Genomic DNA, 25,785 nt, shown 5'->3' on the forward strand with positions numbered 1-25,785 from the left:
AGATTTCTGCTCAGTAACAAAAAAAAAAATGGAATAGAAAAACCTAAAACTCATCTAAAAGGACAAATCAGCTGTCAGATGGTGGAGAATGCAGATAAAAGTTTGCTAGTGCGAAAGAAGTCTTTCATTTTCTCCAGCTACTTTTTCTTTCTCTCTTTGTGACCTGTTGCCCTCAACTAGACAGCTCTGTTATTCTGGATGTTGTTTCCCTCATCTTTTCTTTTGCTTCTGCCCTCTCTCGCGCATTATTCAGCACTCTCCCCCTCCTCTCATCTGTGAAAGACAGAAAAGATCCCTCCAATGCACCCCTCGTGTCTCTCGTGTGCAACGCAAGCGAGGATCAATCCATGTAGTGTGACGTTGACACCCTCCCCTTGGCATGACCTGTATTGGTTAACCTCTTGTTCCCCAAGCTCTGGGTTCAAAAAGACAGCCGAGGGTGTCTGTGAGCATGTGTATGATCCATGTCATTTCTGACACGTTTCAAACTGACTTCAACACATTTATGTGCGTATTGTCTGCTATTTGATGTTGCCAGGAACAACCTCTTCTTGTCGGTGCAGTACTTCTGTGATGGTTACATTTGTATACAGAAAAAAAGTGCCATAAACACCCTTACAGTGCCATAAACAAGCATTACCTTTATGCACATCATAAGGGAGAGTTTGGCTGTACATTAAAGACAAGTACTAAAAGGATTAAAAAGCACAATGAAAGATTCGTTAAAAAAGTCCATAAAAACCATCTAATGCCTTTAGATTTGCACAACATGATAATTACACTGTAATTACAAAACAAATCTTTAAATTTAGTATTTCTAAATTATTATTTCACAAAATACAGTACATACCTTGTGAAATTACAGTTTTTCCAATTGCTAACACACTAAACTGACATGCACAGCACAATTATTTAAACTGACACACAGAGAGCAAAACTTCTTCTCAAGTCTCCAAAAGTCTAAACACATTTTCTGCTTTACACACATTTTGCATTTCAAAATGGCACTTTTTAAATGCACTGAACACGGTTCTCTGCATAAGATACAACAATCTGACATAAAGTCACATGTTTGCCATTTCAAAACAATGCCATTCAAAATGACACTACATGAGCTAATTGGTCAATTACATGTGCCACCTGGCCAAACACCTCAATGGTTAATTGTTAACACTTCAATCAGGATGTAAGCACTATGAAAAGACCACAAGTGAGCACCTTTTTTTTTACAACAACAATGGAAGACGTTGAAGAGAGAGGAAGAGGAAGAGGGAGGTTGAGAATAAGAGGGGGAGGAAGAGTGAGAGGGAGGGGTAGAGCAGGTAGAGGAGTTCATGGCCAAAGAAGACAAACACTTTCAAATGAAATCAGAGCAACCTTAGTAGATCATGTCATCAACCATGGGCTGACAATGCGTGAGGCTGGACAGAGAGTGCAGCCAAACTTGAGCCGTTTTACTGTCGCCTCTGTCATCCGGACCTTTAGACTGGAGAACAGGTATATAACCAAAATTTCATGTAGTACACATGTAGTACACCCCATGTCATAGTGTATCAGTTGGGTGACACCTGTTTACTTAGTGTATGACATCAGCCATTCATGAACTGTACAAGTTTCCTGTACAATGTACTATACTGTGGGGGAAAAATATTTAGGCTGCATTGTCCAAGCCCTATATATATATATATATATATATATATATATATATATATATATATATATATATAGGGCTTGGACAATGCAGCCTAAATATTATATTATATATATATATATATATATATATAATTTTTTTTCTTTTTTTTTTCTTTTTTTTCTAAAGGATTGAGAGACGACACCATGGTGGAGGAAGGCGCCAAATGTTCACCGGGGTACAGGAAGCTGGCATTGTAAACTTGGTTTTGGAACATAATGAAATCCGATTACGAGAAATTCAAAGCCACACTTTCCAAGACAACACCTTATTCAACAACATTCAACGAGTCAGTCTGTCCACATTGGCTCGCATTCTCAAGCGAAACCAAATCAGAATGAAACAACTTTATAAGGTGCCGTTTGAGAGAAACTCTCAAAGAAACAAAGTGGTCAGACAAGCATATGTGGAAGTAAGTATATTGACTGCAGTACACTACACACAACATTGTTACACCATAACGTTGTAACACCATATTGACAAATTTTTGTTCTTTGTTTTCAGGGAGTACTGGAAATGGATGCTCATGCAATCCCACATGAGTTCATCTTTATAGATGAGGCTTGGTTTAACCTAGCAAAGACCAGAAGAAGAGGGAGAAACGTCATTGGCCACAGAGCCATTATAGATGTTCCTGGCCAACGTGGTGGGAACATCACAATGTGCGCTGCCATTGTCACGGTAGACACATTCTCTGTTCCTTCTCGTCTCGTGTTTATGTTGTGGTTTGAATGCACGTGTGTAGTGGGCGTGAATGTATGACATCACCTGATCCACTTCAGCTGATCCTCATTCACTTCACCAGCTGCAGTCAATCTCACCACTCTATTTATACTTACCGCTGTTCTATCATCCTTGTCAGATCGTTGTTTGATGTCGTTCGTGTTGGTGTTCCAGTGTCCAGTTCCTGCCTTGTGTCCCAGTTCCTGTTCTCCGTCTTCGTCTTTGGATTTCGTCTGCTGTTTCACCGTCACCGCACCATCGTCTCTTCACCACCGGATCCTGAACACCGAAGTCCCTGTGTCACCCGTTCTACATCTGCCTGTACTGCATCATCATCATCATCATCTTTATTAAATCTACTGTTTACTTGCATTTGCTTCTTGTCTATTATTACATGATGACAGAACGATCTGACCAGGAAAGAGAAGCAGCGAGTGCATCACAGAGATCGATGGAGGAATTCATTCACCATAGCATCAGGAGGATGGATTCGCAGCAGCGAGAGATCGGCGACACGGGACGCGCAGTACAGGCCTTGGTGACACAGGTGTCCGAGCTCACCCAGCAGATCCAACGCCTACAGGGTCCCACTGCGCCGCCCACACCGACCGTTCCTCCCATACCACCAGAAGGACCCTCCCAGCCAGAGCCCCGTCTTCCAGTGCCAGAGCATTATGCCGGTGAGACTACCTTTTGCAGAGCATTTTTGACCCACTGTACGATGCATTTTGCTTTACAGCCCCGCACGTTCAACACGGAACAAGCGAAGGTGGCGTTCGTTCTCACTCTGCTGACGGGGAAGGCTGCGCTTTGGGGAACGGCGGTGTGGGAGAACCAACACCCATGCTGCGCCTCGTTCCAGACCCTCGCCGCCGAAATGAGGAAAGTTTTCGACAGGGCTGTCTCTGGGAGAGAGGCAGCCCGAAGACTGGCGGAACTACAGCAGGGAGAAAGGTCGGTTTCGGACTACTCTATTGAATTTCGGACCCTGGCGGCGGAGTGCGGCTGGAACGAGGAGGCGCAGTGGGATATGTTCCTGCATGGGTTGGCTGACCACGTCCAGAGGGAGATCTACGCCCTGGATCTACCCACCACTCTCAACGGGTTGGTCGACTTGGCTCTGCGGGTGGACGCTCGGCTGTCTAGGGTCGAGCGCCGAGCCCCGTCCACCCGTACCTTCGCAGGGACCGACCCTCCACGATCCAGCGGCAGGGACGTGGTCAGCCCCGTCTACGATCCCGAGCCCATGCAGGTGGGTCGAGCTCGGCTTTCCCGGGAGGAGAGGGAGAGGCGGAGATCCCAGGGCCTTTGCCTGTATTGTGGAGGAGCGGGACATTACGCATACAACTGTCCGGTAAAAGGCCAAGCCCGATAGTAAAACTGAGGCTACTATCAGGTGGGATCTCCGCTAGGAAGACCTCATCATCGATTACATCTACCTCCACACTCCTTCCGGTAAGACTAAGGTGGTCAGTCCAACAGCACGACTGCCATGCACTTCTGGACTCTGGGGCTGAAGGTAATTTTATGGACCACACTTTTGCACAGAAAATTCAGATTCCCCTCAGACCCCTCACTCACAGAATTGCCGTTCACGCACTCAATGGACAAGAACTCCCCACCATTTCCCTTTGCACTGAAGACATCACCCTCACCACTTCCGGCAACCATTCTGAGACTATTTCATTCTTCATCATGGACTCACCCCTTGCACCCGTTGTCCTAGGACACCCCTGGCTCATCCGTCACAACCCCCGAGTGGACTGGCACCATAGATCAGTACTGGAGTGGAGCAAGGAATGTCATAAGTCTTGTCTCGTGTCTGCCTGTTCGTCTGTGCCTGTTTCTGTGTTTCAGGAGGAAGCAGAGGATCTGTCTAACGTGCCCGCGGAGTACCTGGACCTGAAGGAGGTGTTCAGTAAGTCTCGTGCTGCTTCTCTCCCTCCGCATCGTCCCTATGACTGTGCTATAGATTTACTGCCAGGTAAGTCTCCGCCTAAAGGCAAGTTATATTCACTTTCTATTCCAGAAAGGGAGGCTATGGAGAAATATATTTCTGATTCTCTAGCAACCAAGTTCATTCGCCCTTCCTCTTCTCCAGCGGGGGCGGGGTTCTTTTTTGTGGGGAAGAAGGACGGTTCTCTGCGACATTGTATTGATTACCGAGGGCTGAATAACATCACGGTAAAGAATACTTATCCTTTGCCGTTGATGTCTTCAGCCTTCGAGAGGTTGCAGGGAGCGTCCATCTTCACAAAACTGGATTTACGTAACGCTTATCATTTGGTTCGCATCAGGGAGGGGGATGAATGGAAAACTGCGTTTAACACCCCCAGGGGGCACTTTGAATATTTGGTCATGCCTTTCGGGCTGTCCAACTCCCCAGCAGTTTTCCAGGCACTGGTCAACGACGTGTTGCGAGATATGATCGATCAGTTCATATATGTCTACCTGGATGACATATTGATTTTTTCTTCTTCTCTCCAGGAACACGTGCAACACGTCAGACGAGTGCTTCAGAGGTTGCTAGAGAATGGGCTTTTTGTCAAGGCGGAGAAATGCGATTTCCATGCACAGTCGGTCCCGTTTTTAGGGTACATCGTCTCGTCTGAGGGAGTGCGGATGGACCCTGAAAAGATCAAGGCTGTGGTAGATTGGCCAAGCCCAGATTCCCGCAAGGCCCTGCAGAGGTTTCTGGGATTCGCCAATTTCTACCGGCGTTTTATTCGCAATATTAGCCAACTAGTCGCACCTCTGACTGCCTTGACCTCCCCCAGAACTACGTTCAGGTGGTCAGACACAGCCGAAGCTGTGTTCTCCAAACTAAAGGGCCGCTTTGTTTCAGCCCCCATCCTTGTCGCCCCTGATTCTTCACGTCAGTTCGTGGTGGAGGTCGACGCATCAGAGGTGGGAGTAGGCGCAGTGTTGTCCCAACGCTCTTCCACAGACGACAGGATGCATCCCTGCGCGTTTTTGTCTCATCGTTTATCTCCAGCCGAACGCAATTACGACATTGGTAACAGAGAGTTGTTGGCAGTTAAGTTAGCGTTGGAGGAATGGCGCCACTGGTTAGAAGGGTCGGGGGTACCTTTTATTGTCTGGACTGATCACAAGAACCTAGAGTACATCAGAACCGCCAAAAGATTGAACTCCAGGCAGGCTCGATGGGCATTATTTTTCGGTCGCTTCGATTTTACTCTTTCATACCGCCCGGGTTCCAAGAACGTCAAACCCGATTCACTATCCCGTATATTTGATTTTTCCGAACGCCCGTCTACTCCCGAGTGTATTTTGCCCGAAACTCTATTCGTTTCCACACTCACATGGGAGGTCGAATCGAAGGTCAAGAAGGCCTTAGAAGGGGTAACGCCTCCGCCCGGTTGCCCACCGAACCGATTGTTTGTGCCGGAGGGATTACGGTCCGACGTTATTCAGTTGGGTCATAACTCCAACGTGGCTTGCCATCCAGGAGTTAATCCTACTAGCTTTTTGGTCAAGCAACGGTTCTGGTGGCCACTTATGGCTCGCGACATTCACGATTTTGTTTTGGCTTGCTCGGTTTGTGCCACTGGTAAGACTTCCAATCGACCTCCAGATGGGTTACTCCAACCGCTGTCGGTTCCTTCGAGACCCTGGTCCCACATCGCACTAGATTTTATTACCGCCCTCCCGCCCTCTCAGGGGAACACAGTCGTTTTGACTGTAGTGGACCGATTCTCGAAGGCAGCCCATTTTGTCCCCTTACCCAAATTACCCTCAGCTAAGGAGACAGCGGTTACAGTCGTAGATCACGTTTTTCGTTTACGTGGCCTTCCGATTGACGTGGTGTCCGACAGGGGACCCCAGTTCGTGTCCAAATTTTGGCGAGAGTTTTGCAGATTACTGGGGGCGACGGTTAGTTTGTCCTCAGGGTTTCATCCCCAGAGCAATGGTCAAACCGAGAGAGCCAACCAGGATTTGGAGAGAGTGTTGCGATGTTTGGTTTCCAAGAATCCTTCCTCTTGGAGTCAACAACTCTCCATGGTGGAGTACGCCCACAACACGTTGCCAGTGTCGGCTACGGGCCTATCTCCGTTTGAGTGTAGTGTAGGTTACCAGCCACCAATTTTTCCCAGTCTGGAATCCGAGGTCGCGGTCCCCTCCGCTCACGCCTTTGTTCAGAGGTGTCACCGTACCTGGACTAGAGCCCGTGAGACTCTACTCCAGGTGGGGGCGCGCACTAAGGCTAAGGCCGATCGCCACAGGTCGAAGCCTCCCGTATACGTCGTTGGTCAAAAGGTGTGGCTTTCAACCAAGAACATTCCTCTTCGCTCCGTATCTAACAAACTTGCTCCCAAATTTATTGGCCCGTTTGCTGTCACCAAGATCATTAGCCCGGTGGCAGTGCGCCTCAAATTGCCTCCCGCGTACAGGAGGATCCATCCCGCCTTCCATGTATCTAAAATTAAACCCGTGTTTCATTCTCATATTAATCCGCCTGTCCCGGTTCCTCCCCCACCGCGACTCGTAGATGGGGAGACCACGTATTCGGTTAATCGTATACTGAACTCCAGGCGGAGAGGACGCGGATTCCAGTACTTGGTGGACTGGGAGGGTTACGGTCCGGAGGAGAGAAGTTGGGTGCCTGCTAGAGACATACTGGATCACTCCCTCATCGATGATTACAATCGACAGGGTAAGGAGTCTGGGAACGCCAGGAGGCGTTCTTAGGAGGAGGGGTACTGTCACGGTAGACACATTCTCTGTTCCTTCTCGTCTCGTGTTTATGTTGTGGTTTGAATGCACGTGTGTAGTGGGCGTGAATGTATGACATCACCTGATCCACTTCAGCTGATCCTCATTCACTTCACCAGCTGCAGTCAATCTCACCACTCTATTTATACTTACCGCTGTTCTATCATCCTTGTCAGATCGTTGTTTGATGTCGTTCGTGTTGGTGTTCCAGTGTCCAGTTCCTGCCTTGTGTTCCAGTTCCTGTTCTCCGTCTTCGTCTTTGGATTTCGTCTGCTGTTTCACCGTCACCGCACCATCGTCTCTTCACCACCGGATCCTGACCACCGAAGTCCCTGTGTCACCCGTTCTACATCTGCCTGTACTGCATCATCATCATCATCATCATCTTTATTAAATCTACTGTTTACTTGCATTTGCTTCTCGTCTATTATTACATGATGACAGCCATCTCCAGTATGCATGGTGTCCTCCACCGTCATGCCAACCTTGGACCATACAACACAGTCCATATTCTCACATTTCTGGACAGACTACACAACATTCTGATACCACCAGAGCGTATGAATGATGCAGACCATCAAAGAAACCGGTATGTTGTAGTATGGGACAACGTGAGCTTTCATCGTGCAGCCCCAGTCCAAAACTGGTTTGCTGACCACCCAACATTTCTCGTGCAATACCTCCCACCATACTCCCCATTTCTGAACCCCATAGAGGAGTTCTTTTCGGCATGGCGGTGGAAGGTATACGACCGGCAGCCCTTTGTGCTGGCCATGGAAGAGGCATGTGATGAGATTGATGTGGGTGCAATTCAGGGATGGATAAGGCACTCAAGGCGCTTCTTCCCTCGATGTCTGGCAAGGGAAGATATTGCCTGTGATGTTGACGAGGCGTTGTGGCCTGACCCGGCTGTGCGGCAAGATGCTGCCTAATTATTTTTCTTGCCTCTTTTTTGTACTGTTATATATTTTATCTGAAATTTTCTTTTTCAGTTTACTGTTTTTTGTAAGAATATTTTTGTTCAGTCCCATGTAAATATATCTGCTGTGCATATGTTGCACTGACTTGTTTACTGTAGTGAAAATAAAAAAAAATGTTTCAACAGCATGTGTGTGTATCTGCAAATATTTCTGTGCAAGTGAACAATCTGATACATATTATAGTATTATGGCAAAGCATACTAAAGATGGGGGTGCTTTTCATTATGCCCAACAGTGTGTAGTTGGTCAGGCAAAAATCTGGTAAAATGAATGAAGTGTGTGCCATTTCATGCAAAAGTTTGATTTTGATAATGCCATGTGTAGTTTCGGTTGCAGTGCTTCATTTTGCCGGAGATATGAGGTATTTTGCAGTTTAGTGTATGGTTTTGTGAATTGTGTTAAGTATTTTGATAAAACCAGACTAGTTTGCAAAATTGTGTGTTAGCAATAAGAAAAAAATGTAAGCTTCAAATTTAGGAGTCTGCTAAAGATTCATTGCAATAATATATGTTTTGGAGAAAAAAGGCCAATATTTGTGTTTCTGTAAAAACTTACAATAAGGATTAATGTTAACATTAGGTGATGCAATAGATAGCATGAAATATAAATCAGCAATCCTTTTTACAGCATTTGTTACTGTAGATTGATTTACTTTCTACACACACATATATATATATATATATATATATATATATATATATATATATATATATATATATTAAGTTAAAATTATAATATAAATTATTAAATTCAAACTTCTTAATAATGTTAAAATGTAAATAACCATTAAAGTATTAAGAACGAACACGTACAAATCAGCCATTGAATACAGATAGTGATTGTGCTTGTGTGTGTGTTTGTGTGTGTGTGTGTGTGTGTGTGTGTGTGTGTGTGTGTTTGTGTGTGTGTGTGTGTGTGTGTGTGTGTGTGTGTGTGTGTGTTGTGTGTGTGTGTGTGTGTGTGTGTGTGTGTGTGTGTGTGTGTGTGTGTGTGTGTGTGTGTGTGTGTGTGTGTGTGTGTTGCTATTTAATTACGTCAAAAATAAGAATAAGGAGAGCCTCATTACATCATATCTAGGCATGCAACCGTATCCACTTTTTTTCATAGATCAACAGCAAACTCCGCACTGCCTGAGATGAAGTTGACTACACATTCTGTACTTGGAACCCTCAGCTGGGAAAGGTTTGATCTAGGTTTAGCAGTGAGAGTTTGACAAGCAGTCAAGTTTAGTAAACAGCAGAATTCTTTGGCCCCTGCCTTTGCTTTGTTGCTTACTGAAGCTTCAGGATGTGTGAAAAGAATTTTCTCTTTCTGCTGTTTCCATAACATATTAAAGTCAGTCTTCTCTTTCTTTCTCCACGACCTTCCCCAACCAATAGCTCGGAAAAAAATGCTATTTCCATCTTCGAGTCACTCAGAGGTACCCTTCGCCAGGCGGGGGAGGCCACATATCATTCCAGCTCTTGTACAGCAACAGATGAAAAATCAGAGCCGACTGTCAGCTGGTGATATTGACTACAAGTGAAAATGTGATCATTTTGTATTAACAGCACCCTGGTCTGTCAGCCCGACTCTGGGAAATTAATACCTTCATATTGCACTTAAGAAAAATACAGAACCGCTGCTCATTTGCCACCTCCCGACAAAGAGGTGCATGCCACTCACGGCCTGGTAATGACTTTCAAAGGAGGCATATGATCCCTGGAATTACATTAAAATCATTATTTAACAAGAAGGCCTTTTTTTTAGCTTGAATCCTGCTCCCTGCCCTTTTTAGCCTATTTATAACTAGTGGAGACGTTGTTGTAATGAAGCGCAGGGTTTGGCATTTTAAATATCAATTTCTGCCAATTACACTTGTGGTGCTGAATGGGAATAGATAAAAGCGGAGACAGGAAAGGGCTCTGGAAAAGATCTTAATGTTATCATGTATAAGACACTGCTTAGCTCTGACAAGAGTGAAACTTTTTTCTGTCTTTTGTGAGATATTTTCTGTCCTCAATCAAATATTTATCAATGCTATGGCTGGATGTTTCTGTAATCTTTTACTAACCCTAATAGCATTCCAAAAATATATGCGTTTCTTTCCTCTGTGGGACACAAAATAAGATATTTTAGGAAAATAGGTTTTTCAAAACCAGACAGGTTTTAAACAAAAGGTGAGTAAATGATGACAGAATGTAAATTGCAAAACTAAAAAATGAGGTTTAGTGTGTGTTTAAAAGAAGCTGAAAAATCTAAAGTAGTTTAAATAACCACATTTTCAGTTACAAGTTTTGGTTACGAGACACCAGTTTGAAAACAGTGTTTAGTGTCACTGATGTCAAACTTGCCAAAAAATGTCTTGACATGGCAAATGTGAATTTGTAAAACTGAAAATGAAATTTCAGAGTTACAGCAGATGGTAAGTTTATCAGGAATTAACCCGATCTCATGAGAAAATCGAAAGTATTTTTTTAAGTCATATGATGCGATTCTAACAATTTGAAGCCCCCCCCTCCCCTACAGCTAACTGTCAGTGGGGCGTAAGCAGTACAAATTAGATTGTCCTAATAAGCCACCAATTTGGGAAAAAGTGAAAGAGTCACAAATTGCCATGAGATTGTGTTGGAATCCATAAAAAAAAATTTGGTTCATCGCACATAAAGCAACACAAAAGTCATATAGGTTTGGAATGACAAGAGCATAGTTGAACTATTCCTAATATATTTAGCAAATTTAGTTATTTGGGGGCAAGTTTGTTTTGATTTAAAGAAAAGTTAAATTAATAATGAGAAATATTTACGCATCCCTCTTTTCACCATTTCAACTCAAATCAACATAAATGCTGCTAAAACAGTAAAAGTGCAACTATAGAATCAAGCTTAGCTCAATTGACAGGCAGATTTGCAGAGCTGCTGACCTGACCGATCCTGACCACCATCACTTACCCACAGTGACAGCATGCGGCACGTTCCATAATTACCGCCTACAGTCAGAGAGTCACAAAGCAAACCCACGCATCCCCAACTCACAACCCCAATCTTGGCATGATTGAACGCTGCCCCCTCCAAAAAATAACCTGTGGCGCCCGGTTATGAGGTGAGAATTTTCCCTTCCCGTTCCAAATTTAATAAACCCTCAACAAGCTCTCTACAATACCTCCACACTCTCTCAACTTGCCCACGGCTAAAGTCCACTCTTAGGCAATAAAACACAATCCTGAGAGGAGGGCAACGGGACCAACAAGAACAGGTGACGAAAGCATGGTCTGGAATACAGTGTTTGTTTTCCTCTGGGTCTGGCCTGCATAAAACTCATAAAACGGTTGGTTTCATATACAACTGGAATGAATAATAAATGGACAGCTGACGATATTTGCAATAATAGTTTCATAAATGATGCACTTATGAAAAATAAATGGCCCAGTTCATTTCCTTCTGTCACTGCTTTTCATGTTTTGAAGGTTCTCTGAATAATTTGGTGGAAAAGCAACTTTGGCCAGTGTTTATGCTGTTTTATAATATTTGCAGTGTTTAGGGCATTCATTTGAAAAACAAAAACAATCTCTGGCGAAAAGCACAGGTGGAAGGGGTTGAATACAAAAAGGGATAGGTGTTACTAGGCAGCTGCTATGTGGTACCTATGGTGTTCATGGTGGTTGCTAGGGACTAAGCTAGGGTGCCTTAGTCCCTTCTTAAATAAAAAATCCGAGATTTATACAAATACTGCTAGATGAATTATGCGCCAATTCTTAATATTTACATTTTTGGCTTTGTTCAAATAGCAAGCATCGCAACAAAGAACTCTTCTGGTATGAAAGCTTTAGTATGCTTGTGCACGAGTGTGCGAAGGAGAGTTTATGTGCGAAAGCCCAGAGAGCAACAGAGTAAATCAAGCTAAAGGCTATTTCACCCAGACCTCTTCAAAGGGTCATGAAGGCAGAGCCATCAAGACTCAGCTCCTGCTCACACTCAGTTCACGGTCGTGCAACACAGATGTCACAGCACACCTCCATTCTCAATTTTCTCCACACAGTCGACAGGTGAGAACGGCTCTCCATTCTGCTATAAATCAGCCGCTGGAGGTGAATTAAACTCAGCGGAGTCGGTGGGAAAAAAAAGTCTGGTGGCTTTCAGACGTCAAGCTGGTGGAGTGTCTGGTGATCAAAAGCGATATCCCACGATAGGGTTTCCAGGAGTAACTGCACTTTAATGAACTGTGCTCAGCTTACGTTTAAAGCCTGTAAATGTAAAGAATCATTTGAGTTTGTAGTTTTCACAATCCATAATCAATATTTTGATCATATAGATCATATAAAATGTTAAAGTCATTTCTGTATGCATAGTTGCATTCAAATATATATCATTCAAATCAATGTGGAATGTCTGCAATAAAATAGATCTTTACCAAAAACAGGACAATATGTTCAAAGTAGGTACTGTTCCTGCAGTATTACAGTACACATATTGTGTTTCTATATTCATGAAATACCTAGATTAGATTACCATTGGAGGCATAATATGTTCTAAATGTTGAAGGCACACTATGTAAGATTTTTGAACCAAAATATCCCCAAACTACTAGAGCAATGTTATATATTTTGTTGATTTGTGTACTTACATTATCCCAGATGTTTCTAAGAATGTTCAAGTCTAGAGAAATAGAGCAGTTTTAACCAGGACACGGTGTCTGTGCGTCGCATTATAATGACATCATACCCGCATTACCCTCGATTTCCGATGGAACAATGGAAACAATGGAAACACCAAAGATGCTCTAATATATTATGTTTTATTGTTATACAGCTCTTGATTTACCACGAGTACCATATTTACCATATGCCTAATATCGATCTAGCTCACTGCAGTGTGCAACAAGTGTCTCTTATAGTAGCCGCTGAGCGAACGCACAGAGTACGCACACTCAAATGTATCTAATATGATAAAACAGCACTGCATTACCCCACACACGCATGACCGGAAGAAGTGGAAGCGGCGTCTGCAGCATAACAAAAGCTGTGTCGTGCTTGTCTCTCATTAGTAATCGCACCAGCGGCTCATTTCGGTCCAGCAGCTTTCGTAACGTTAATACATTTTTAATACATTACCGGTCATCCATGAATATGATATCTGCCCGAGTCACGTCGTATTATGCACCGGCTGTAGAGGTGAAGACAACAACTCCAATTAAGGGGTCATCACGCTATGCAATTGTTTTGAATAAAAGACCTCTAGTGGCAAAAAATTACATAGTGTGACTTTAAGATATTTTAACACAAAATAAACATTTTAAAAAAGCTAAATAAATTATTTTATTTCCAGGATAATAACTAGCCACCACTGACTGCAATGAGACAAGGTAATGTGACAACAAATAAGCATGTGCACTTTTATCCAAAATGACTAACATTTAATGTACATGTTTTATCAGTTCATGGATTGACTAGGATTCAAACCCGATGACCTTGGTGTTGCTAGCACTGCTCTACTGTTTGGTCAACAGAAACATTGGATAAATGCTTATTTCACTTACTAATTTTAACTAACAATACACAGTATACAATGAATACTGCACAGTATTTAGTAAAGAGCAAGCTAGTGTGCTCCTCTGAACATAGCCCGCAAGACAGTGTGTGTCTGCATGGATGTTCAATCATAACAAAGTGTACTGAGTTGTGTTTTGGTTGAGCGTCAAAGAAAGGCTAATTAAACAATCATTGTATGGTCGTCCCTTTGAGCCCTCCGTCTGCTGTCCCGCTGACTTTGTCATGCCAGTCATCTTGGTCTCCACCACAAAGCAACTCTCCAGGCTCCGGATTCAGAGAGGCTTTACCCATAAACCCCTGCGCCTTCCCTCTGCCCATCTCCACAAAAGGAGAAAAGCAGCAACATCAAAGCAGGAAGCCTTGAGAGTGTCTGACTAAGAGAGCCAGCTTCACAGTAATTTACCGTTTGGCTTCACAGACACAGCGCGCTATCAGCTCTGATGGGGGGCTGTGGATTGTGAAATGCAGCCTCAAAGACAAAGACGTGTTAAAACTAGATGAAAAATGTGTCGCCCGTAAACTTGAAATGGATGCTGTGTATAGGCAGTTACTGGGGACAACTTTGAATCTTTTGAGTCTTTGTCTATGACTTCAGGTTACTACAGGTGAGCACATTTCTGGATAGACATTACAGAGGAGCAAGATGGGAAAAACTAACCATGAATAATTGTTTATTGTTTTTTTATTATTATTTTAAAGTTTGAATGGCACTATACAATAGCATAAAATGTTCTATTCTACAGACACCATCAAGATTTATTTTTTTGTCAGGAAGCTCGATTCCATGTCTGAGTAGAAATAGAATAAAAAGGTAATTGTAACTTTCTTTCTTATTGTGACTTAATTGATTAAGTTGATTGTGCACTGTTTATATTCATCCCTTATCCCCTGTCATGCTTCACACACAAAAAAAATAAAGGCATTGCCGCTTAATACGAGCCTGCACATTTTCAGGACTCAGCGACAGTAAAATAAACATCAATGTCCTTAACATTGGAAAGGTTTATCACAATTGACAGCGTGTTATTAAATAAATCCAAGTCCAATCGAGTCGTGAGTTCATCCATATTGTTGGTTGATATTTTAAACAACCAACTTTAAATGCTTAGCAACCAAGTGCAGAGTACGTTTGAGCCGCGCACATCGCGGATCCATCTTCGCGGATCCATCTTCAGTGGGGAACGCAAATAATTTCTCTGTCTCTGTTAGTAAACTAAACCCGTCATGATTATACAGTTCACAGTGGTTCTCACATTATATGATATGGCAGACAACTATTTGTCTAGTGTGGTTCCGTTCATTCAGCGCGGGTATGTAGATAATGTGGCAGTGAGTCCTGAAAATGTGCAGGTGCGCAAAAAACATAATGCTGTATGAACGCAACCGTATTAAGCGGCACTGCCATACTAGCCATTAGCATCTGCTCTAGAGTTTTGTTTTGTGTGAACAGGGGATTAGGGATAAACATAAACATTGTAGTCGATTACGTTAGAGCGTCGATCCAGCCCTAGTTTTCATAATTGCAACTTCATCTCTCACAATTGTGACTTTATGGGCTAGATTTACATAGATTTAAACATGGTAAATTCCACTATTCCAAAAAAGCGCAGATGTCAGTGGAAAGTTCTGCACGTGATCTACTTACGATGTGCAAATTAGGGTGCTTTCACACCTGCCTCATTTAGTTCGGTTGAATCGCACTAGAGTTCGTTTTCCCCCTTGGTGCGGTTCGTTTGGGCAGGTGTGAAAGCAGGAATAGCACTCGGGCTGGCACCAAAAGCAGACCAAACAAGCTCGAGGTAGTCTCGGTACGCTTTCAGACGAACTCTGGAGCGGTTTGTTTGTGGTGAGAACGTGATCCGACATTCGAACAGACCCAACTGCCAAAGAACTGCGCATTTTTGGACTAAACCAGCTGCCGTAGTCAGCTGCGCTGTGCATTATGGCATTATGGATGATGAGCATGTCACTATTTAGCAACATTACATTTACATTTAGTCATTTAGCAGACGCTTTTATCCAAAGCGACTTACAACTGAGGACTAAAGCAAGCGAGTCATCGTGAAGAGGCAAGAACAACGCAAGAAGTGCTCAAAATACAAAGTTCAGGCATTGCTCAGAGTAGTAAAAGCCAGACAAGGGAAGATTTAAAAGAGAAGGAAAGTTTTTTTTTTTTTTTATGTTAAGTACTCACGGAAGAGATGAGTTTTCAGTTGTCTTTTGAATGCTGTCAGGGATTCTGTATTCCGGACGAGGGTGGGGAGATCATTCCACCAGCATGGAACCGTGAATGAGAATGTTCTGGAGAGTGATTTAGTGCCTCGCTGTGATGGTACCACAAGCCGTCGCTCCTTGACCGATCGTAGGCTTTTGGTAGGGATGTAGACTTGTAGTAGGGAGTGAAAGTAGGATGGAGCTGAGTCTGTGGTCGATCTGTAAGCAAGCGTCAATGCTTTGAATTTGATGCGAGCAGCGAGTGGTAGCCAGTGCAGTGAGATGAACAGAGGAGTGGCATGGGTCCTTTTGGGCTTGTTGAAGACAAGGCGGGCTGCAGCATTCTGGATTTTGTAGAGGTTTAGTTGCACATGATGGAAGTCCAACCAGAAGAGCATTGCAGTAATCAAGCCTAGAAATAACCAGGGCCTGGATGAGAAGTTCTGTTGTATGCTCAGTTAGTAAAGGCCTGATCTTCCTGATGTTATGCATTGCAAACCTGCATGATCAAGCTGTCTTTGTAATATGGTCTGTGAAGGTCAGCTGGTCATCAAATATTACTCCAAGATTTCTGACCGACCTTGATGGGGTGAATGAGGATGTATCTAGCTGGATAGTGAAGTCATGCTGAAGAGACGGATTGGCAGGGAGGACGAGAAGCTCAGTCTTTGCCAGGTTGAGCTGCAGGTGATGTTCCTTCATCCATGCTGAGATGTCTGCCAGACAGTCTGAGATACGTGCAGCTACTGTGGGATCATCTGTTTGAAATGAGAGGTAGAGCTGGGTGTCATCAGCATAGCAATGGTAAGAGAAACCATGTGCCTGTATGATAGGTCCCAATGATGTGGTGTAGATGGAGAAGAGGAGCGGTCCAAGAACTGAACCCTGAGGAACTCCTGTCTTCAGTTGATGTGCTTTGGATACCTCGCCTCCCCATGCAACCCTGAAGGACCTACCTGTGAGATAGGACTCAAACCAGTGGAGAGGAGTTCCTTTGATGCCCAGTGATGAGAGGGTGGATAGAAGGATCTGATGATTCACAGTGTCGAAGTCAGCAGAAAGATCCAGCAGAATGAGAACTGATGATTTGGAAGCAGCTTTTGCGATCCGCAGTGCTTCTGTGACCGACAGTAGTGCAGTCTCTGTTGAATGTCAAGCATGCCTCCTCCTGAAGTGACTTGCGATGCTCCTTCGTAGCGTGCAGTGCATTAAAACATAATTAATCATGTATTAATTTAGGGCATAACATATCGCCGGTGTTGAGTCATCTCTTCACAGGCGTTTAGTCATTTCATCGCAGGTGTTGGGGGATCTGAAGTCTCAGTGAGAGGCTGGATACAAACTGGAGCTGACGAACGCCATTTACCTCGGGACTAGCGTCCCGAGATAACAGCAGAAAAGCAAATGGAAATAATTAGCATAGTTCCTGTTCATAATATTAATGCATTCGATCTGATTCAACAGTGGTATAAAAGTATGTGAATGCTTGGCTAAAGAGATGCGTCTTTAATCTAGTTTTAAACTGGGACAGCGAGTCTGAGCCTCGAACAATATCAGGAAGGCTATTCCAGAGTTTAAGAGCTAAATGCAAGAACGCCCTCCCTCCTTTAGTGGACTTAGATATCCTAGGAATGACCAGAAGCCTTGAATTTAGTGATCTTAAAAAACGCAATGGATTGTAGGGCGATAGAAGGTCGATTAAATACACAGGAGCTAGACCATTTAGGGCGTTATTGGTCAGTAGTAGTACTTTGTAATTGGTGAACCGAACCGAACTATAGATCTGAAAGCACCCTTAATGAACACAGACGCAAACGGATCATTTCCATAATGACCAACGCAAACTAGAGTAGCGCAAATTAGCATCTGGAAAGATGCTTCAACAAACTTAATTTGGTCAATATAAAAACATGTCCCTTCATTCTCCCAGCGTCAAATTGGTGTAACAACCCCACCCAGTGGCCAGAGGTGTATTACCCGGACATTTACTCGTAGTCGTACCTCATCGAGTAACCATGGTAAGCCAGTGAATGATTTTACTTTGTTTTTTAAAGTAAACATCTTATAATATATATTATAATATATCTTATAAATAACCCCACTTGGTAGGGTTGTTCACCAATTTGACGCTGGGAGAATGAAGGGACATGTTTTTAAATTGACCAAATTAAGTTTGTTGATGTATCTTTCACGCTCTATGGCAGGCAGGGTGGACATATAATTACTTGACATGTTTTATATTAGTGACTTCTTAAAGGCACACTGTGGAGGAATTGTACCTTTATATAACAGCTTCAAAGTAATTTCAGTGGTAAACAAACTCATAGTAGGGTGAATCATCCTGGTAGTAAAGCTTGGGGGGGACGGCGCTGGAAAAAACAGCGTTTGTAAGTTTGAGAGGAGCGCCCCCGACAAATCTCGCGAGAATCACGGCTTGCTTTATGGCACGACGTCACATACATCAACAAAGCACGCATTTCAGAATTGAATCTTGGCAGAGTCGACAAAGAAAACGCGGTCGGAAGAGTCAAGGAAAAGAAAACGAGAAACTGACCGTGTGAAGAACCGGACAAGAGTCTCACTCGGCCAGGCTTTCACTCGTCGGCGAGAGCTAAAAATCAGCAATGGATGCAAAAGCGATGCTGACATGGCGTTCTTGTTGATGGACTAGTAGACATCTTCGGAGGCTGGCTATCTGTGCCTGTTCGATGTCCGACGCTTTGTAATGTGTTGTGTCAGGAGGAAAAATAGGGATAGCTCACAGATGAAGTTATTACAGAGGCCAGACAGACTCACAGAGGCAATTGGCATCTCACAACTTGCACTTTATTCCCCAATCGAACTTGTGTAACTGTCTGTCACACGTTCTACCGTCCACAGTATTACTTGATAAACAAAAATAGGATAAGAATGAGAATCAAACAGAAATAACCCGCATACATGGGTGTTCGAGGCGAGCATACAATACAGACTGCTGACAGTTCAACAGAGCGCGCGCAGCTCTTAAAGGGGCCACGCCTTATTTCCACTGGTTACAGCCTCCATCCTACTGAACAGGTACCGGTATACAGGGGGAGGGGATCAGGCCGTGAGTGCAGAGAGATCTCTGGTGGGTGGAATTTACGACAGTAACGTTAAATACAAGTACTTCACAGTGACTCAAGGGGTCGCTGTTTGACAAAAACGGAATTCCTCCACAGTGTGCCTTTAAGTTATTCACGCCTGTCGGCTGTGTACGGACGTTAGTTTGTGCAGTTATGTTATATTGAAGTCTATGGGAAGTCTAGTTTGTTTTCCCCTAAAAAGGGGCGGGGACGAATTGACAGTTAAGTTCCCGGATGTGCCAGTAGTACGTCTAGTAAATCCTGACAGTAGTTTTTTATTTTTTTTTTATGCCAAAAGAGTGTTTGTGCCAGCGCAAGCTGTTAGTAAATCTGGCCTGATATCTATTAATTCTGAAAAAAATACAACTTCAGTACAATGTAAAAACAAACTATGGTCTATAAAATTCGACCATAAGATACGAATAAGAAAACATAATCACACGATTTAAAATGACTCACATTTTTATTTGTTTGTTGATCATTGTATTCAAGTATCCATCCTTATGGCAACGATTTTGAAAAGTCTGATAAAAACAACATCTCCCCACAAAATGTGCTGCATGTAAGGCACAAAACCATAGATCAAATGTATAACCAACACTGAAGTCATAGTCAAAAAAGGATAATGGTCATTTCAGTCCTATGGTAAGAGGAAATGAAATTGTATGACACCTGAAGCCATGGTGTAATATATATATATATATATATATATATATATATATATATATATATATATATATATATACACACATATATATATATATATATATATATATATATATATATATATATATATACACACATATATATATATATATATATATATATATATATATATATATATATATATATGGACAAATGTAAGTACAGAGGGCAAAAATAAAAAAAATATAAAAAAACATACATGCAAACATACAAACATAAAAAACAACAGAGTAGTTTTGCTTAGTACAGAGTAAATAAGAATGGATTGAGGGTAGGATTACGGTCTAATAGCATGTGAACATGACCAGTCACCCAAGAGTCTTACAAAGAATTTCCATTTGTGTCAATTGATCTGTTAGTCTTAAATACACCAAAAAAACGTGCTATGGATGAAAACACCATCCTGGAGAACCAGAGCCCGAGGATCAGTCATTGTCAGAGAGGCTTTCCTGCCCCTTAGCAGGAAATGCTTAGCTCACATGCTTAGGCAAGCACACGATATCCAGAAACATTTGTCAACCAGCACCCTGTGACAGATGTATGTTTTACATGCCATCTCACAAGCATCTGACAACAGATTTGGATGGCCGGTCCGATGGAAAAATAAACCGAGCCCCCGCGAAAGGTCCGCTATAGACATGCGAGAGTGAAATTTAATGGAAGTTCGAGAGCAAATGGCCTGCGCTTTGCCACACCCTGTTTTGTACTGGCAGCGGCGGTGGTAAAAACAGCCACAGAGAAGGAAGGAGAAATGAGAAAAAGAGAGGGAACGAGAAAGAGAGAAGCAGATCGAGAGGTGTGGTGGAGGAACAGCTCACTCGTTCGCTCGGCTCAGGATGGATGTTTCCCATCATGCAGCTCAATCACCCACCCAATGATTCATTTCACAGACACTTGGGTAATTATAGGAGTCAGCTTCTCACCCCCGAGAAAGAGAGAAGGGGGACTGACTGAGTAGAGGAAGTGAAAGAAACGAGAGGAACGAGAGAAAGGCAAGAGTCTGAATGAATGATAGTGGGATTTGAAGTGACTAACTGAAGCAGTGAGGGAGATAGAGGAGTGTGAAGGAGAGGATGAAAGGACGCCGAGCGGCACAGATGTTTGGATGATGGTGATGACAACATGTTGAATGACGTGCTTGTCCAATTCGGACAAACAATCATTAGGGCTTTTTTTTTTTTAATAATGCTTCCGGATTACCTTGTTGTGGTCATTAGGATGATACAAAGCCATTTTCCAATCGCAATCACTTCAGCAGGCTGTGAGAGTGTCTTTTAAATCCACATAAAAATAATTGGAGAGTGAAAAGAGGGAATTGACAGATTATGAAGGACAGATGAGGAAACAAGAGACAAAAGAAAAGGAGAGGAGGGAATGAAACGAAAGATGGGGGCGAGGAGTGTGTGTGACAGACGGCCAAAAGTGGTATGATGGTGTACACATCTGAGGCTATTTCAAGGGTAAAAGCTCCCCCTGCTGATGAGACATAAAAATTGTTTCTTTAAGTACTATGAACGGGCAGCTACTGTACACTGTTGTTGGTTTATGGAAATGTTATGTGCAATCAAATGAGCAGCATCTATATAAAAACTGTGATGTGAACTATTACTTAACACGTTGGCAACATCCCTGGTGGCTAAATGGTTTACACGTGCAATTACGAGCATAGAGAGAGTGAGAGAGAAACTGAAAAGTTAGAGAAAGGTATCACCACTACCACAAACCCTGCAATTATCACATAATGTTTACCGATATGAGCAGAAGAGCAGGTTCCCTATTGACTATGGCGCAAAGAATAATTACTATGTTTTTTAAACCGTGCCGCAAGCCCGGCCGCAGTTTTGTGCACAAACGCAGGCGAGCCGTAAAAAGTGGTCATTGATTTTGCTGTTTTGCTGTCAAACGGGCAAAATATTAATGTTGCGGGTGGTGTAGGGGGCTTGTTAAAACGTATCAGATAGAGGCAGCCGACTAATTCAGTTCAGTGGACTGTTTAGTCATTGATTGTACTGCCACGGAGAAAACAAGAAAGCCATTAAGACAGAGATGCCCATTCACTGGCCCTACGGAGATCATTGCAGCTTCACAATACAGATGCTCCATTTGTATTAAATTTACCAGTCACACATGAAAAGGTCAACAGGGCCATTTTTCCAACACTGCGCCACTGAAGACAGACCATGTGAACTTTTCCAAAATGCATCTGGCTTACAGATAGATAGATAGATAGATAGATAGATAGATAGATAGATAGATAGATAGATAGATAGATAGATAGATAGATAGATAGATAGATAGATAGATAGAGTCTATCTATTTGATTATTTTTTTGTCTGTCTGTTTCCTTCACCTCTGTCACTCTCCTTTGCGTTCATGTTTCATACATCTATATTTTTACGACTCGTGAGCACTATCAGGATAAACATGAAGCTTTGTTAGATTTTTCCAAGGCCGCAGCGAGCAGGTGCAGGGCCATTGTGGTGCTCAAAATTGTATCGCCCGCTCTGCATCCAGAAAACACTTTCACTAATGTGCTGGAAAGATTAATCCATCAAAACATATACACACAAACTCGCAAATGTAACAAACACGCACACTCTAAATAAGAGTGAGGCAATTAATGCACACAGCTAGCACAACACGGCAGTTCAGGCTGTAAAAAGACCCATTTTAGTTGTTTCAATCCATTTAATTATTAGTGCTTAAGCTTTTCAAAATGAAAGCTCACCATTGTACATCAATGGCTGTGGCTTATGCATGGCAGTGCTGCTCAAGGTCTGTGTAAAAAAAAGCAAATTTTCTGTTCAGGGGGCCACAGCTGGCCACTGAACTAGGAGAGCGGTAAATTGAACTTAACTTAATCTCTAACTTTCGGGACACATTGCTCCCATGAGCATAGCTGGACTGAGCGCTGGAGCAGATGCACCCAATACAATTGCATTTTAATCTGATCAACCGCACGATACAACTGCCCCCATTCCAAAGTAGCCAATAGAATGCGTCGGTCTGAGGCTATTAGTTTTTATTTGCTCAGGTTATTTAGCAGGACTGCATTGCTAAACAGTGCACTGTGCCCCGTAATTGGGTTGCAAAGTAATAAGCAATATATTTACATATATATGACTATATGTAGGTATAAACAGTGTATGTGAGTATCAAATTTTTCAAAACCGGGCAGAAACAGTGCCCTGGTGACTGGTGACGTGCTCAGCCTTTTCAAGCAGAACAACCCAGAGTCCGGACTAAACAGGCCGCATTAATAACATGTCATAAATTCTGCTGTGCATTCAATGCGCCTCCTAAAGCTACAGGCAGACACTGATCGGTTGTTCTCACTGACGCCTACGAGAGGCTTGGATCACCCTGGGGCTTACGGCTGGGCAGAATGGCAAACAAGCTGGCAGATTCATGAGACCTGTGTAGGTACTGATAAATGAGATAAAAATGCAAGCTTTAGGGCAGCACCGTAGCAAAACACCAAAGTGTGACAACAACAGAATCACAAACATCTTAAAAAAAAGAAGACTTTTTTTTCCTTGGGTGTTTTTTTAAGCGCAAACATCCAGGTGTGTAGGAAGTGGCTCAAAGCTCGACGCTTTTCTTCATTTTTCACCTGTTTCTCACTCCATTTATAACTGGCTGGCTGAGAGACATGTAGAAAGAGTCTTTTCTGCAGCACAAGAAAAAAAAGTAGTAAAATGAACACGAAGTGCAAAACCAGGCAATGAATTATTGACTAAAAGCTATACTTGTTTCAGATGTCCGTAAATATACAAATTTAACTTTAGCTGCTGCTCTATACTTATTTTCGGATAAAAGCCTTCCAAGTCCTTCCAATATCCAGCAACATTCCACATACCACAATCAACAACCTGATCAACTCTATGCAAAGGAGATGTGTTACACTGTGGGAGGCAAATGGTGGTCACACCAGATATTGACTGGTTTTCGGACCCCCCAAACCAATACAGTAAAACTGCACATTTTAGAGTGGCCTTTTACTGTGGCAAGCCTAAGGCACACCTGTGCAATAATCATGCTTTCTAATCAGGTTCTTGATATGTCACACCTGTGAGGTGGATGGATTATCTCGGTAAAGGAGAAGTGCTCACTAACACAGATTTAGACAGATTTGTGAACAATATTTGAGAGAAATGGGCCTTTTGTGTACATAGAAAAAGTCTAAGATCTTTGAGTTCAGCTCGTGAAAAATGGGGGCAAAAACAAAAGTGTTGCATTTATAATTCTTTTCAGTGTATATATGTATACATAAAAATTACATCATTGTCATGTTACTAGTGTCCAGCTGTCCTGGAGCTCTTCAGTACACAAACCTCCGTATATGAGGCACATCAGCAGTTGAGGTCCAGTGGTTTTGGTCTAGCACAAGGCCAAAGGCAGACACGGTAGGGTGGGGTATTGACAGGCCGAGCAGCAGGAAGACAGACATGATGTACAGCCCGGCATAATCAGTTCCCAGGCTCATTAATCTACAGCCACCGCTACTCTTGATGAGAGAGTGATGCATGGGGAAAACAGTTCCTCTCCAATGTCACCCTGAACGAGTCGCGGCTTCCTGAGAGGAGGGAGGGAACAGGATCTGTGCTGTATGAATCAGAAGCAGAATCAGTGAGTTGAGTGGTAAATCAACATTTCAAGGTATTCGTATTAATAGTTTATTTAGGCTTTGTGAAACAGAAAGGCAAAAAAATACAGGTACACCATGAACAAACCACATTCTTACTTGTGTGCGCTGAGTTGATCCATGCAATCTTTTACGGTACATTACAGTGTGAAACAAATTCCGTTTGCTTGATTGTCACCGCTTTCATCCGTCTTGCCGCCTGACCTGACAAAAAGCTCATTTATGATCATGAATCAAAGTGAAAGGTCAGATATTTCACGATAATAACAGCTACATCGCCTGTAATCTTGAGGAAGAGAGTCATTAGCCTGTAGGGTGCTCCAGAAGCGCTGAATGGGGGGGGGGGGGGGGGCAGGGTTACGTTTCCACATGGTCCCCATGGAGTTCAGGAATCTCCAGGGAAGGACAGGGCAGCATTCAGACGCACACTCCAAAGGCCAAAGGTCACATGGGCGCTTTTCTTGTGTAATTGTAACATCTCCCAGAGGGCGAGTCGCATCAACAACGGCCTGCTCCATCATACTTTTGTGTGTTTATTTGCAGGAAAGGACGTGAGCTCTAATCGAAGAACCCCTATTAGATTTAACCAGCACGTTTTGGGTCAAGAGGGAAGCCACTCTTTCATCAGGAGTAAAATTCCATTTGGAACTCGCCCCATTTCGGTTCCAAAAAGCAATTGCAACTCCAACGAATGAGCCATCAAATTACAAGAAAGTGGGAAAACTGCATGGCCACAGGGGTGCAAAGCAAGATCCTCAAGAGCGAAATTACAAAAATAATATTCTCCTTGAATGCGATGCAGAATTGTCTGTGTTGATGTGAAAGGTGCACATTAACTATCAACCATCTTGTTTTTTTCAAGGTCATCAAAAATAAGTATTTTCCAACCAACAGATATTCATTTTAAGTGAGCATACACTCCATTCTCTTCATTTATATGGAAATGGAGATCATCAGCATTCCTATTGAAGACAAGCCTGGCATTAGACACGAAAGGGAAGGAGTCAATGGGGCTTGCAGCATGATGCAAAAGTCTGCTTGGTTGCTCTGCACAGGGCTATGAAAAGATGCAAGCTTCAATAATGTTTCATGAGCCCAGGAAGTGACAAGTATGACACCATACAACGACAAGGTCATCCCTGTGGAGGAATGAAGGCGAACATCTTCAACGACTGGCCCAAACAGTACCTCGTAAACGTGGCCGTAAAGTCATTTGTGGCTGCTCTGGGTTATGTTTCTCGCAGTATGTCTGCTTTATGAAGTCTGGCAATGACAGACAAGGCCCGTTACGCACTGAACCATATATCATATGGTAGCTTGAGAGCAGAAGCAATTTCAAAAGGAGCCAAATTTCAAGTGAGAGGTGGAAAAAAAGATTTGAAAAAAAAAGAAAAAAAAATTATATATATATATATATATATATATATATACAATATAGGCGTGATCACTCCATTACAGTGAAA

The 25,785-nt window shown here is 42.9% G+C and overlaps 1 protein-coding gene and 1 long non-coding RNA gene across 7 annotated transcripts in view; both read right to left on the bottom strand.

Moving 5' to 3' along the window:
- The window catches only part of robo2 (roundabout, axon guidance receptor, homolog 2 (Drosophila)), a 516,011-nt gene that overhangs the window by 451,640 nt on the left and 38,586 nt on the right, over nucleotides 1-25,785 (bottom strand). The window lies entirely within an intron of this gene.
- Nucleotides 21,977-24,627, bottom strand: LOC143715583 (uncharacterized). The gene is made up of 3 exons (XR_013195821.1): nucleotides 24,422-24,627; nucleotides 24,012-24,282; nucleotides 21,977-23,347 (listed from the first exon to the last, which is right to left on the bottom strand). It is a non-coding gene; the product is annotated as an uncharacterized LOC143715583 (long non-coding RNA).

Source organism: Siphateles boraxobius, unplaced genomic scaffold (assembly GCF_051911475.1).
Source record: "Siphateles boraxobius isolate OS27281-9 unplaced genomic scaffold, OSU_SipBor_1 6, whole genome shotgun sequence".
Lineage (NCBI taxonomy): Eukaryota > Metazoa > Chordata > Actinopteri > Cypriniformes > Leuciscidae > Siphateles > Siphateles boraxobius.